Source organism: Maniola hyperantus, chromosome 16 (assembly GCF_902806685.2).
Source record: "Maniola hyperantus chromosome 16, iAphHyp1.2, whole genome shotgun sequence".
Classification (NCBI taxonomy): domain Eukaryota; kingdom Metazoa; phylum Arthropoda; class Insecta; order Lepidoptera; family Nymphalidae; genus Maniola; species Maniola hyperantus.
The window spans coordinates 8,834,981-8,849,713 of NC_048551.1; the positions used below are offsets into that span (position 1 = coordinate 8,834,981).

A 14,733-nucleotide genomic window follows, 5' to 3' on the forward strand; every position below is an offset into this window, starting at 1 on the left:
TGTATAATATACGTAGCTACCCGTATGATACGTCACGTCCTGTCGACAGTTTCCGTCGCGCCGCGTTGTCGTAGAGCCTTACCCGTAGTATAAGATTTTACGTCTCACCAAACTTTGCTAGAATTCGAGAATCGAAACACAATAACATCAAAGTAAAATGGACCTAAACAGCCTTGAATTGAAGTCAAAAATTCAATGCCACTGATTTTAATTTCGCAAGGTTTCCGCTTGGAGCGCTGGCTGTAGATGTGTAGACAAACTTGACCTTTAAAACAACGCTGTTAAGATCCAGTTTACTATAACGCAGAAATGTTTCGACTCTCGAATTCTAGCAACGTTTGGTGTGACGTAAAATCTTATACTACGGGTGTGTCATGCGCGCTCGCTTCACAATGTAAATTACTTGCTAAGGCAGAAGGCTAGGCGTATGTTAGAGATGACAAGATGTAAGTTATGATCCTAATATTTCGTGTCAAGTTTAGCTGTGGTGTGTTTATTACATTATGGAAATTTTTCCTCGCTAGTGTATAAAGGGATCTACTAAGCACGAGTCTCCTCTCAGAATAAGAAGGGTTTTCAGCATAGTCCACCACGCTGGCTTTGATAACATTTTGGAGGACTCTCAGGTTTGCAGATTTCCCCACGATGTTTTCCTTCACCGTTAAAGCAAGTGATATTTAATTGCTTTAAATGCACATAACTCCCAAAAAGTTAGAAGTGCGTGACCGAGATCGAACTCGGGATTCCCCTCCGACATCCAACGTCTTAACCACTAGGCTATCCCTGCTTTAGGATGATCTCACTACATAGTCTACACATCTACTTTACGGGCAGTGTTGTGATCTACTAGGTAGGTGCATATACATAGGCACAGGATGTAACCAGAACGCTGGCAAAAACGAAGACACGTGATAAATAGTACTGATGATTACCGATATGATGATACCACAAAAAAAACGCGAAAGAAAATATAAAAAAAATCCTATAGGTATTTTGTAAAAGTATACGATATATTGCAAATAGAACATCTGACTGACCCTAGTGGTCAACGAACGTTGCGTAAATAAGTCACTCGAGTCAATGCCGCATCGTAGGCGTGGCGTTGACTCGAGTTTTGCACGCTATACATTGAGGGTTTGAAAAATTCTAAATTACTAAAACTACAAAATGAGGCAAATGGTTATTGGTATTGGATTGTGTTTAGGTAGTGTATAACAATAATAAGTTTTTGCCATCGTTCTGGTTATACTCTGTATACTTTCTAATATAATACATTCCATATTTTATTAGAAAATATACCTAGATATTTTCTTACTAATATCATGAAATTGCAATATAAAAGCATTCTTTCATAAGTAATATTTGCTTCTACCTTTACAAAGCAAGAAAGCGGAATTTCGTCACAGGTATTTCTGAAGAAAATAATAGCGGGATTTCTCGTTCATGTCTTATAAGCGTTCGGATTTATTGATTCAATGCGACCGAAGCGCAATGTAATGAATATGGGTTATATTGCGCTATAATAAAGCTTTTATTATTTCTTGAGATAAAACTCTAAAAAATAATAAACCAAAGTCATTGTATGAGTTTGTTTGTGTATTCGCGTTTTAATATTCTTAGTGAAAGCGATCTTGGCCTATATTTTATGAGAAAGGCTTAGGTGCATAACATATATTATTATTCACATTTCTCGTTAACACTCTCGCGAAACGTGGAAGAATCGGCTTGTCATTAATCTACATAATATATTGATGTAACCTCAGTTAAATATAACAAGGTATTTTCCAACAAAGCATTTAATGTGCCTAAGTACAAAATATAATATTAATATTAATAACTGGTTAAAATAAGTCCAGTAAATCACATTCATAATAATTATCGGCCTCATAAGAAAGCTCAGAGTCACTCAGCGGGAGATGGATATAGAGCTATGCTCGGAGTTTCTCTACGTGACCAAATCAGAAATGAGGGGATCCGTAGAAGAATTAGAGTAACCGACATAGCTCAACGGGTTGCGAAGCTGAAGTGGCAATGGGCAGGGCACATAGTTTGGAAAACCGCTAGACGTTGGGGTCTCAATGTGCTGGAATGGCGACCTCGCACCGGCAGTCACAGCGTTCCCATTTTTGTGTCAATTCTTGTGTAAAGTGAAGCTTTTTTATGCTAGCAACGCAATTTACTAAAAATGACCGCCGAGGAAAAATAAATACGATGCTATCAACTATTCCTCTAGGGCAGCACTGGAATTAGCATTAGGATTCAATCATTAGGATTCAAAGGTTCGTCAATTACTCAATACAAATATAGAATTTCAACAAAACCTGAAATGGCCATTGAAATACTACAAACTACAGAAATTACGAAATTACAATATTTCATTTTCTTTACAAGTAAAAGCACTTCAAATATAAAAAAATATAAAAAATAAAAATCTTTTTTTTTCAAATAGACTTTTACAAATACTTTCGAATAGTCGGATGCATCTACCACTGGTTCGGAATGCCTTTCCTACCGAGCTATTAAATATGGACAGCAGTATCTAACCGTAGATGAAAGAAGCCCTTAGCATATTTCTGATGAACCCGAAATTCCAATAGTTCTCGACAATACCCATCAAAACAATTTCCCAACAACAACCGACAACTAATACAGCTCGTAATGGTATGGCTCCACTATCAGTACGTCGATTCCGGAAAACCTGCATAAATCATTATTACAATCGCAATTGTTGTGAATGGCTGAATTTATGGTATTCTGGTTGCAACAATGCATTGTAGCCAATAGTGAGCGAGTGTCAACCAATCGGAGGTGATTCCAATTGTGACATTGTAGCTGTCATTCTACCGTAATCGAACTGCAGGATTCGGCAAATGATTTGTAATATCGCGAATTGTGTGGCCGGCGGACATCGTCTCGTTTCGTACATTCACGATAATCCCATGTATAGTACGCAACCGTTTGAGATGACAATCGGAGTGGGGACGCCCCCCACGCCCGCAAAGCCCCGCGCCAGCCCGGTGCGGGACGTGCGGATGTGCGCGAACCTATAAGCATGGATTGGTACAAAATTCAAAAAACTCAAAATTCAAATAATTTATTCAAAATAAGTGATAAATTACTCTTTTTGATGGTCGGTTGTTGGATTTGTAAGATACTTATAGGCTTTTTTAAAATTCCGCGGGAAATCTTTATTTTTCTAGAATATAAATCTAATACATCACAGGAAGGACTATTTGCTGTCAGAGAAATGCAGTATCTGCCGGCCGGCTTATATAAAAAGATAAAACATTCGCCGTATCCCGATTAGTGTGGCCAGTTGATTTGCCGAATGCCAAACTATGGTGCCTGAACTCGAATCATTTACCGAATCCCTATAATGGAGCCATACCCTAAGAGAGAATAGAAAAATGTGCTCTGCTCTGTAAAGCTCTTTGACCGGAAAATACTTTGGAAGCAAACACTACGAAGCTTTATCTAGATCCCTTTAAAAGAACTGCCGGATATTAGAAATGTTTGGGGATTTGTACATTTTCGACACGAAAATTATCTCATCGTTCAAAGGAAACACTTTCCTGGAACAAAAATATTCTTAGTTATTGTTGAATATTTTCTATAAATAAAAATGAATCGCTAAATGTGTTTGCTGATCGCAAATCTCGAGAACACTGAACCGATTTCACTAATTCTTTTTTCATAATATTCCTTGAAGTACGGGGATGGTTCTTACGGAGAGAAAAAATTAAACAAATATCCTGAAAAAGAATCGACTGTTAGGCGGTACGAAGTTCGCCGGGGCAGCTAGTGTATAAAAAGTCTTACAATAAAAACGTAAAGCTAACCTTACCATTTACTATTATTGTGTGAAATTATGCCAAAAATTCTAACTGCATTTTCGCGCTGAGCTGCCAAGCTGATTCTTTGCATAAAATAGCTCACCCTTTTGTTACCAGAAGGTACAATTAATATATCGTTGTAATGGTATATCATCAACAGTCTATTCAAATATTAGGTACTGTAATATTAAATTGACTTTTTAAAATATAGCATCAAAGGAGATAAAATATAGTAACAATGTAGCACCTACACAAAGCTACTTAGCTAAAACAACGGAGTTTTATTATAAACTCAATCGTTCATCGACGAAAGTTTAATTGACTGTTATTGGATAAAGTTGTTTCATTTTATGGTTGTTTGATTGGATAATGTACCTACTGGTTGATTTAGAAATCCTAGAAACAAAGAAATATTTTGAAACGCTAATTATATTTTTATAACGGTATGTCGATCCTAAAATGATTTAAACAAAACTTTCATTAAGTCCATAATCGATACTTCTTGTTGATTTTCTGTTATCGATAAGTATTTTTTCTAATTGAGATGGTCATTCATAATAGCACCAAATTTATGAGCGTGTGATACACGAATCTATGGCGTTCTCAAAACTAAGGCAATAAATCTAAAACAAAGAAAAAATAAAAGGCGACCATAAATTTTAAATACAGCAAAAACAAATTATCGAAGTTAGAGAGTGCGTTTGTTAATAAAACCGTCAAGAAATGCGTGATTTATTTTAAAATTTCTGGCTAAACACGGCAAAAACTAATACTAAATGGCAACCATATGTCTGGGGACAAATAACAGGCGACAAGTATCTGCGAACTAATGTGGACAGATTTTTGGAGGTGGGGCCTGGAACGCAATTTTGTTTTCGGCCAATAGGGTAATTTTGTGCGCAAGAGGAGACCAACCAGAGAACCGTACTCCCCTGTGTGTTTTTGGTTACAGATCTGTGGGCGTGACGAAACACAACCACGGGGTCTTGTAAGCGAGAACTGGAAAAGAACGGACGGGCAGTCAAGGCAGGATTTCGGCTCGGGTCGGAAGTACAAATCCCAGCGCGAACCTCGCGACCTCGTCCATTCGAGATATTTTGAGCTTCCTTTGCAAAATTGGAGTGTAGATTAAAATTATAGTATAGTGTATTGTTAAAATTTGTCCTGAGAAATAAGATAAGGTTATAGAGACAGTGTGTTCGGGCCAGCGGCGGTTTAATGGTGAAGTACCCAGATTATTATATTTAGTGTAAATTTTGAAAGTAGTTCCACAACTTTTAAGCTTATAAAATTGATTAACCGGTATACCTAGAAGAAATAGATCTAGAAAATAATCTAGAAGACCAATATCATGCTAGACGTAGACAATGGTCTCAACCCTGGGCTTGGATGGAGTGGACCACGGGTTTAGCGTGTGAAAATTTCATATTATACCTAATCACCGCATTGTGTATGCATAGTCGCGAGAAGTGGGGGCGCATTGTGAACCTCGCGAGTAGGTTTAAATTAGAAAGAATATACCGAAAGTGGTTTTAACCGGACAAGTTGTGTTACTAGGTTCAGATGTATTTAGAATAAGTACTTGTGCTAGAATATGTATATAACCGTGTGTACAGTGTGTCTTTAACTTTATTTCGTTTTAGAACTAAAATTAAGAAATTGATACTCTCTTTAATTTTTATGACATATGTGTGTAATAGATTGTAAGCAAACTGCGCGGCCACAAGGTTTTTTTTTTGTTTAAATGATTCGCTTTTTCCTTGTTAATTAGTTTGGCCTAGAAGCGAACATTTGGCGGATTTTAAATGTAACAAACACATTTAAAATTCCGTCTAAATCACAATACCAGTTTCTTTTTTTCTAAAAATACTCAACTGTGAGAGTAAATAAAACAACTTATTTACCAGAAATAAAAGCATTTGAGTATAAATATCATCTTTTATTTATCACGTCTAGAAACCTTCTATAGACATTTAATAATGGAGCTCAAATTCATTTTAGAGGCTAAACGATCAAAACTGTGTGTATTCAAAAATGCCGTAGATACATGGTTCCATGTGTCGGACTCCAATATTAAATCTCTCATATTACCTATATCACGACTCTTACTATTAAGTAAAGTTTAGGCTAGCTTTTTTTTTTTTCAGCAGTACACCGAATTCACAATATTAGCTCTTATCTAATAGTAAATAAGAAATAGAATAAAATTGACAGACTAACGCAGTCAGATGGGACGACTCTTGCCAAAATACACATTGACTGGGTAGGCAAAATTGCACTAATAGTTTGGATAATGTGGTGTGTTTAGAGCTATCAGTTACCACGGTAATGCCATCATCATCATCATGAACAACCCTCACCGGCTCACTACTGAGCGCGGCTTCATAGAGAACTCTCAGGTTGCGGGTTTACCTCACGATGTTTTCTCTCTACGGTGAACCAAGTGATATTTAATTAAGTTGAATACATACAACTACGAAAGGCTAAAGGTATTTGTAGAGTTCGAGCCATCGAACTTCGAGTAGATGGCAGACGTTTTAACATTTAGGATATCACGACGTATAAACAGTATGCTGTGAAGGGGAACGAGCATCTTCGGGTAACGGGACAATGGGTAAACAATAGAGCAGGTACAGACCTTTTTTTTCTTGTGTCTTTTCTTTTGCACCGAACTTCGGGGCAAATGTGGCTGGCGAACTGTGTGACACACGAGGCATTATTTTGGAAGTAATTAATTTGATACGTCCGACGTATAAAAGTCTGGTTTTCCCCAGACTAAAGGCACACGGTTGATTCTGGCGGCATCCGGCGGTGACGAATCGGGCACACTCATACATGTCATGTCTTATCCGGCTGGACTACCCGAACGATAGGTTGGCCAACCTATTACATAACTGAACAAATATATACATATATACAAATGCCATGGTGCTGAGGCTAGCTTCCGAGCTCATAAAAATAACCTTGCTCCCATACAAGGCAATTGAACGCTTCGTAGCGAAAAAGGGTAGTCCGCCGAGGCCTCGATAACAATGGATAAAGGCTAGTTTCTAGCGTAGGGATTTCCCCTGCCTTAAGACTCGTCAGTCGGTTTAAAGTGATGGCCCAATCTGGCTAAATACACATGCCAACTGATTTTCCTCACTACCAGGTCGTTCTAAACTAGCTGATCTCTCTCCTAAAGGGACATTTTGAGAAGTCAAATGACTCAAAATAGTAGAATCAATTGGAAAAAGCTTCATGAGCAAACTCGCGAAAACCTGGTAGAAGGTCAAGATGTCCATGTGTCCGCCCAACGCAATGTGCCTGGCAGATTAAATTTGCCACACGTGAGATAACATGTTATTCCGAATGCCAACAGTGTCCCTAAGTTCAGCCTAGCTATTTTGTTAAATTTCCTCTCTATATAGCCGATCATTGAAAGAAGCAGAGACGATCACCGTACCATCACATAATGCTTTACCAATCGACATAATATTGAAATTCTGAAATTGTTTAACAACAAGATACCTACGTGCAATACATAATAGCATAATATCTACCTACTTAGTGAGTTTCAACTGTTATAGTAAAAGCTTCGTAACAACTTTAGTTAGGCTTCCTTATCAAAATCATCATATGAAGTAACAAATAAAAAAAATCATATTAAAGTGACTACCTATTATGTAGAGACCCTTTACTAATTTTTACTTAACTAGGTAACTGCTACTACTATTTTTACTTAATGACTGCTTAACTTTTATTGATATAAAATTTGCCATCCGTTACAGAGGGTTGATTGTAAAATATATTCAGCAAAGATGTTCTAATAATTTGATAAGGAAATTTCACATTAGGGAAGAAATTCAGACTATATAGTGCCTTATCATACATGAGTTTATGACCAATTAGAAATTCTATCATCATCATGATCAACCCATCGCCGGCTCACTACAGAGCACGAGTCTCCTCTAAGAGTAAGAAGGGTTTTGGCCATAGTCTACAACGCTGGCCATGTGCGGATTGGTAGACTTCACACACCTTTGAAAACATTATGGAGAATTCTCAGGCATGCAGGTTTCCTCACGATGTTTTCCTTCACCGTTAAAGCAAGTGATATTTAATTAATTAAAAACGCACATAACTCCGAAAAGTCAGAGGTGCGTGCCCGGGATCGAACCCCCGACCTCCGATTAGAAGGCGGACGTCCTAACCACTATCACAGCTTCCTAAATAGAATAGCAGAAATTCTATATAGGTACCTAATTATATCTAACTATAAGGTAAAGATAACGGGAACATAATAGTTAATACTGATTAACGCAACTGTTTCTCTATTATAATATTAGTTTTCAGTCTATGCTATTATTATTACACTGGGATCAAGGGGCGGTTCTGTTAGGCACGTACGCATGACGCACGGATAAACCTCGGATTGAATTTTTATATAAAGTAAAGGATGGTTCACATTAGATTGCGCTGGGCACGAGCCGTGTATAGTTCTGTAGAGGCCTGTTCGAGCCACATAAAAGTCCAAGCATTCGTTCGTCGGTAGATCGTAATTTGCAGTAGGTACGTAACAAGACTCGTGCCCGCCGCCTGGTGCGGACTTATCTACATCAGCCTTTAAGTTCCCATAGTACGCGGCAGAAAGTAATGTACATCGGCCATTAGAATGACATTTCGGCATTGTAAAGCGTTGTCTCTGTCACCCATACCTATATTATATGACGTTTTGTCGGTCTCAACGACAGAGACAATGCTCTACAAATCAGCTATCTTCTTCTAAAGGCCGATGTACATTACTTTCTACCGCGTACTGTACGTAGTAAGAGATTTAATTTAAACATGCTTACCACAAACAAGCTTTTGACACTATACCTTCATATTGTAATTATTGCGCAAAATGAGATAGTAAAGTACATCATGGCAGTTATAATTCATAACGACTTTGTTTAGGATTAAATCAGATGCACTACTTTTATCACGTTTATTGCATTAAAGTATCACAAACAAGGTTATATAATTGTTACGGAAAGAAACACGGGCAACACTGAGGGCAGAAGATGGAGAGGCCGTTCACCAACAAGATGGTCTGATGAATTATTATTAAAGGAATCCAATCCGTCTAGCGCGTTATACCTATCTAGTACATAGATACTATTACGATAATTATTATACGAATACATATCATATATTTTAATTCTTTTTATTTATTAGGTAATTAAAAGGACTGTGAAATAATTTGAATTAAGTGAAACTTACTTCGTGATTCGTAATAATTATTATAATAATAAGCGACTTTAAGCTTAAAATGTTGTATTATTATTGCGTTAAATACATAATAATCTGTGCCAAGATAGTCTTGTCACTCATGTGTTACGAGCCTAAAGTGGTAATTTAAAATACAAAGCGGGCTCACATTTCATACTCCTTAACATGTATGAGGGTAATATAACGTTTATTATTAACTTTAATGTCCTAATATTGTAGAATTCATTACTTCTACACGGTTACATGACTATCTTGACAACAGTCATTTTAAACCTAAAAGTGTCATCTTTATAGGACCAATAGACAAATAAAATAAAAAAAATAGGATGGCAGGCCGTGTCTGTCGCAGAACCGATGGCCGCTGGGGCAGACGTGTTTTGGAATGGAGACCAGATTCCCGATTGGTGGTCCGGGTCACAGGGGTTCCACGGTCTGTCCGACAGTTACTTAAATAAAACGTTTGTGGAAAAGACTCATAACCGCGCTCCACCGTCACTTTGTTTCTGCTCTATGGTCACGCCTACACGGCAGTCTAAGATGGAAGCTACCCGGTAGGTATACTCCTAATCGGTTTCTACACGGCATCTTACCGGGAACGCTCAATGGCCTAGGAGTTACGTCTTTACCGGTAGGGTGGTAACTAGCCGCGGTCGCGGTCGAAGTCTCCCACCAGACCAGACTCGAGCCGGAAATCGAACAGGGACCTCACACTTTTAATACTACAGTGCACGCACTGCGCCATGGAGGTACCTAATTAACGTCATAGTATTTCTTTGTCACAATAAATGTTTTGCCATAGTTATAATAATTATTATTTATCATTATCAAAATAGCCAGCTAGGATTCCGCTAAAAAAAGTATGATCAATTAGGGTTCCATGGCCAATTAAAATTGGGAACCTCTGTCCTAGCAAGCGCAGTGTGGAACGCCCTCCAACCCGCTGGACTGATTACCTGAAGAAGCGGCTATGGGTAGATGAGGAAGGCGGAGGACCGTGTATGGTGGCGCGCTCTCGGGGAGGTCTAGCAGTCGAAGCAAACAGGCTGATTGATTGATTTTGGATTTGATATTGCCAGCAAACCGTCGCGCTAGGTATACATTTCTGTACAACTCTTTACTTCTTTATAAAAGGCAGCTTACCTATATTATTAAATCTTTCTAAATATCAAACAACATCCATTTATCTGTCATGTTTTATAGTCTGTTACGCGATCTAAGACGATAAAATTAAATTTATTCATACTTACGTGAAATTTGAAAGCATTATTCTGACATCAGGCTGCGTAAATGAATTTCCCGTTCTAGAGAGAGAGTCAGCGAGGGCCAGACCTCCGTTATTTTATAAAATCTGAAAGCATCACTGCATATTGTCCCCACCACACAGAAGAACAATCAGCGACTATCAAGTTTTGACCATTGTGAATTTGGTAAATAACAGGTAAAAAAGGTGTTAAAAGTCTTACGACAAAGTACCTATAAAGTGTATTTTTCTATATTTTCTTTGGAAAAGTTTACAAATTTAAAAGGGTGTCTGGTTGCCACGGTACTAGGTAAGTGTCTGCATACATGACGTATACTTACTATTGCGAAGAAATTATAAAAAAATACACTTTATACTTTGACATAAGAATTTTTTATTACTGGTATAATTGTAACCTCTCAAAGTCACCATGATCCAAAATCTTCATAGTCGCTGATAGTTCTTCCCTGTGATGGGGACAAAACGCAGATAAACTTTCAGCTTTAACAAAATAACGAAGATCTGGTCCTCGCTGGCTCTTAGTCCATTCCGCGGTGGTCTCATTACTTGTTTTCCGACGTTGTTTTTCGTGTGAAATCCACTCAGTCACAGTGACTCGCTCAGTATGGTAATGTAAACAATAAGGCCGCGTTTATAATTATCATGACAAAATAATTTGAGCAGAGTTAAAGTTCCAAGGACCTTGTAGGCTGTAAGCATTTTTGGAACGCCTGAATGTCAATGTGACTTGCCCCTTAGTTAACTTTGGGAAATGTTGTTTGAAGATATACCTATTACCTACCTACTTATTATTTGAAACTAGCAGTTGCCCGCGACTTCGTCCGCGTAAAATTTCTGGTTTCTCATGAGATCAGAAATTTTCCCGCTGCATAAGGCCTTACTTACCTACTCACTCAGTCTCACCTTAAGGCACGGAACCCAGAATACCAAAATGCCAATTTTCATATCTCTAACTTAAAAACATAGGATTTTCATACAACCTTCCACCCCCCTTTTCACACCCTTTGGGGTTGAATTTTTAAAAATCGTTTCTTAGCTGACACCTACGTCCTACAAAAACTTACCTTCCAAATTTCAAGTTTGTAGGCTTTATAGTTCCTGAGATTTCGTGATTAGTCAGTGAGTGAATGGTATTTCTCTTTTATATTTATAGATAATACGCAGAGGTTTTATATAAAAATATTTCTGATTTCAGTAATGTACCTTGTTACAGTATGTAACCTAAGAATTATTGCTCTTACGAGTTTATTCAATGTTTTTGCAAGGAGTAAAAGAAAATATTTTTACGTTACGTTTCTCAAGGGCGAGTCGAGAGTCAACATCCAACGTTTCGTTTGGCCGCGGGCTAAATTAATTTCGTAGCAAACCTATTTATTACTTTATGTTAACAATTATTTTTCCTTCGGTATTAATTACTCGGATAAGATTGACGAAAAGTAATTACTGAAATGAAATAAGTACTGATTTGTGGAAATGTTGTAAATCAAATTAGTATATTATATCATTTAATATATAATATATAATATCATATATCAATGTTTCTCATTTTCATATTTTTACTAGCCGCGACTTCATCCGCGTGGATTTAGGTTTTAAAAACCCATAGGAATCTTTGATTTTCCGAAATGATATGAGCTTACGAGTATGTATATCCAAGCCCTACGTCGTCGATTGCGTGAATCGGCGTAATTTTTTGCAAGGATATAGATGTAAAAAATCACGATTCGTTGCTCCGTTGTGGCGTTATTGAAGGACCAACAAACCAATAAACCAGCAAGCAAACACACTTTCGCATTTTAATAAAATGTAGTATTACAACAGTAGCAGTAAGATAATGATTTTAGACTGGGATTTTCTGTTGATTTCATCATCATTATTTTATAGTACGCGACAGGTCGAAATGGCAACGCCCCGCACATCCACACAGCCCCTGCGCTAACCCGGTGCGGGCGAGCGCGGGTGACGTGCGGGTGTGCGGGGCGGCCCCCCGCCTTATGAGGCGATATGTCCCGATTATCATCTCGACCTGTCGCGGGCTATAGGGACAGTCAGCAACAAAGCTAGGTATGCGCACCCGTCCATAGTCGCTTGTACTGGCGGGTGCAAACCTAGCTGTTTTGCTGACTCTACATGCCGGTATAGAGTTAAACAAGACAGTATCGAAGAATTCAATATCATTTGGGACTAAAGGGCAGGAGGAGGCTTGGAGCCACACAAACAGGGCTGGAAGCGACGCTCGATGGCGGATGGAAACTGATATAGGTACCTATAGGTAGCAGGATATGACATTGAACGAGGTTTTCAATACACTTTTTTTTAAAAGAAAACAAAATAAGTATAGACTTGCGCTTATCAAGAATCAAACTGGAAAGCAATGATATTATGGTGCTTATAGGTTGTAGCGCACTTGCCTAGAAGATGCCTATTCACTTTTACCCTGAAGGCACCTACTCAGGTTATGCATGGCATGAAACACAGATGCTGAGGGTAATCCAATCGATCAACCTGTATGCGTGGACATATACCTATTGGAGCTCTCCAAAGGTCTATTTCAACGCATACTTACAGGCTGATCGATGCTACCACACACAGTCCTTCGTCTTTCTCATCTACCCATTTTCCACTACCACAGGTCGTCGGTCCAGTGGCCTAGACTAAGCGCAGAATGGGATATCTCCCACTATGCACGAACTGGTACCTAAATGAGCTACCATCAAGTTGTCCAAGCTGCCTGGGTGTACCTTAGCCTTTTTTCAATATTAAAATGTATTAAACTTCCGCTGACTGCGTAAATCTACGCCGCGCTTTGATCACTAGACTAGACTATCACGGCTCTGTAGGTTACCACTAGTAATATTAATGACGCCATAATTAACGGAAGCTTATTATGGAGACACATTAATCGGTAAGCCCCCGGGAATATAATTAGAAACCTCCCTCGGGGCGAGCTTAATTAAAGCGTAATATTTTTTGCAGATTATGCACATAATGCAACGCCGTCTATTCATACAAAGGCTGGGTGAGGTGATAGTGGTAGATACACATTTGCAACCCGCTATCCCTCTCCGGTGTAAGACCGTTTTCTTTAAAAATCTTTACAAGAGACATATGTTCAATACTTGGACTTCTATAGATTGAAACGACGACGACGAAAGCGATGATAATGCGACGACGATGACGAAAACAACGACGTAGGTACTCGTCTACTACGCAATCGTAGCATTTTATAATGACGAACACACACGCTACCAACATCCGGCGTGAAGTAACGTTACCACACTCCAATCAATTCAGTAAATGCAGATCGATGTGGCCGTTGTTCTGTAAATACATGCTATTAATTTAATGCTGTTAATTATCACGTTATTATGGACGCTACGAACATAGATGTAGCCAAAACTTTGACACATCAAACAGGTAGGTGTGTAAAATTATTGCGGTTATAAGCATTAGGCATTTAATGAACATTTAGTGTGAACGTGCCATTTGGTACATTGTGCAATGTGCATTGTAGAGGACAACATCCGACACGCCAAAGGTCTGTAATTCACAAATTGCTAGCATGGCGTGGCGTCCAGTGACGTAAATGTGAATAGTAGGTACTTACTACTTACTTACACGTGGGGTCAATAGTAGACACGTCGCATTGCATGTTTTAAATATGTTTCCGGCTTTATTAAAATAATAATTGTTAGTTTCATTAAACATAGTTACTTGAGTAGCATAAAGGATTGAGACGATCTTTTATGTATATAATTAGAATAATATTTAGAGCTTCAAATAGCTCAACGGTTAAGGCGTGGACTGAAATCCGAAAGGTCGGCAGTTCAAACCCCACCCGTTGCACTATTGTCGTACCTACTCCTAGCACAAGCTTTACGCTTAGTTGGAGGGGAAACGGGAATATTATTCATGAGCGTGGCTAATATTCTTTAAAAAACTGTTAGATTGTTGAACTTATATTTTGAAACAGCAAAAATGAATCTTAATAATTCCCTTTCAATAGGTTTTCAGCATAGTAATGAATCGATATAACCTTGCCAAGCGGGTTCAAATCCCAGACGAGGGTCTTTCGAAGTTTTCAAGTTTAAAAGAATTTTACAAAATATTAATTTAAATTGAGTTAATTTAGTAAGTAAAAATCTCCTGTATTTTCTGTCATTATTAATATATTATAATACATGAAAATATTACAATAAAACTAAAAGCTAGCCTTGTCTAATTACTATACGAATCATACCCACGTAGAATGGTGCCAATTACTGGCTGCATTTATGCGCTGGACAACCAGGCTGATCCGTTGCGCAAAAAGTGAGCCGGCCCTTCTGTCACGAGATGAGGCTATTAATCGCACTGAAATGTAATTTTTTTTTGACTCCATGGCCC

The 14,733-nt window shown here is 38.2% G+C and overlaps 1 protein-coding gene across 1 annotated transcript in view; it reads right to left on the reverse strand.

Moving 5' to 3' along the window:
• Positions 1 to 14,733, reverse strand: part of rsh (radish) — a 269,843-nt gene that overhangs the window by 242,628 nt on the left and 12,482 nt on the right. The gene's annotated exons all lie outside the window — the stretch shown is intronic.